Source organism: Chrysochloris asiatica, unplaced genomic scaffold (assembly GCF_000296735.1).
Source record: "Chrysochloris asiatica unplaced genomic scaffold, ChrAsi1.0 scaffold00260, whole genome shotgun sequence".
NCBI lineage: Eukaryota > Metazoa > Chordata > Mammalia > Afrosoricida > Chrysochloridae > Chrysochloris > Chrysochloris asiatica.
In genome coordinates, this window is record NW_006408778.1 from 3,056,508 (window position 1) to 3,058,475 (window position 1,968).

The window sequence follows — 1,968 nt, forward strand, 5'->3', positions numbered from 1 at the left end:
TGAGCTGCTTGAGTACCAGCCTCATCAGTGAGATCAGTTAAGCCATGAGTCCCAGAGAGCCTATTATATGCCTAACACAAGCTAGGGACATTTGAGGCTTGTCAGCACTAGACTGCTTTTTTCTCCAGTATACTTCCTGCCCAGTACACTTCCTGTGTCTCTTCAACATAGTCAGGATGAAGTGGTCTAAGAAATAATCTCCACCTTCACTGGAGAAACTGGGCATTACTAAGTTAGGGATGGTGTGTAACAAAGCATCAGCCAACTCCCATGGTCCCAAATGTTTGAGAACAACAGATCAGAAGCTGTGAATTCTGTAACTGAGATGGGTGGATTGAAGTTTGAGGAAGCTTCTGAGAGTGTCTGCCAAGGTCTGAGAAGCAGAGTCCTGAGGGATTGCATAGGTGTGTCCAGCATTGGTCATGCTGTGCTGAGAAGGGGCCAGAAACAGATGAGATAACCAGAAAAGGGCCAGGGCAGAATCACATCAAGTGCAAGACAGTGGGCTCCATAAGAACTTAATTTCGATTCCTGGTTAGTATATCACCTGTCTGTCACTGGAGACTTGCTTGCTACCATAATATTGAAAAGTTTTCAGTGGAGCTTCCAGGCTAATATAAATTAGAAAGACAGACACAGTGACCTACTTTTGGAAATACTATGGATTATAACGGCCTGATCCACAACCAGTTATGGAGGTGGAGAAAGACAAGCCAGTGTTTTGTTCCATTGAGTATTGAGTCACTATGATTTGGGAGATCACATGCTTACAAAGAACATCACCACCAAGGAGAATTATTTCATTTACAGAGTCAATATAGCTTATCAGGAGACAAATGCATCCTTAACACCACCAGACGGGCCTGGCATTAAACTTAGTGTCTAGTCCCAGAGCCTGAGACTGGGATGGTTGTTCTTTATGGATGGTGCCAAACCATGGACCTTTAAAATGTAAGGATTCCATGCAGCAGAGCAGCAAATAAGGGGCAAAAGGTCCTGGGTGTGTCCTTGTCTATAGCTCCTTGCAAATAAAGGTGTGTGCCATCTGCCTGGAGAGAGTATTGAGCCTCCACGGGGCTACTTCTTCATGTTCTAAACCCAGGCCAAACTCATGTACTGGCATGAATGTGATAAGGGCTGAGATAGCATGAATGTGATAAGGGCTGAGCTACTAATGGTGAAAGTAAATAAAGTGACTGAGGTCACCCCACTAGCATGTGCAGTAGTGGGTCCAAACTTGAAATATGGGCTGAAGGCTAGTAACCTCACCCGACACATGGCTATCTCAAATCTCTGCTCAAATACTTACTGCAGCTGATTGAGACAGAAGAAAGAGACAAGAAAAGCAGGTAAGAGATTGTCCACAAAATTTATCATAAAAGACCACACCAATGAGGAGGCTTAGGGGGACATGATACACAAGACCCAGTTAACATTTTGGTACTCAGAAAACCGGTAGTGAGCCCTTTACCTATGTCCCCATCCTGACTGTAAATCATAATACCACTCCTCACTGTTCAATGTGCCCCCTCCCATCTTGCTGGGATCATGCTGCATCCATGGGAAGAAACTATTCATACCTTTACTGACATAGGTCTTGGTGACCTACTGTGTTCATCATGTGGCTCCTCCTCCATTGCTCCTTTCCTCTTTCATGAGAATGGAATGTTCCAGAAAGCACTTCACCTTCTTCCTGGATCCCAGAACAAAAAGGCACTGAGAACAGATCCTTGCACAATCACAGACAACTGCAAGAGTCATGTAAATGGGCAAGTAATGAAGCGGTGGTGCTGCAAGTTATTTTCAATTGGGGGTTGTTTGTTACCACATCCTGCACTAACAAAATCTGACTGATGACAAGCATTGTCAAAATGTTTTTCCAGAACTAAAAGTAACTCAAATAATCACTAAAATGTAATAGTAACTGGTATGTGCAAAGAGGTTTATAAGGCTATGTAGTCTTCTTGG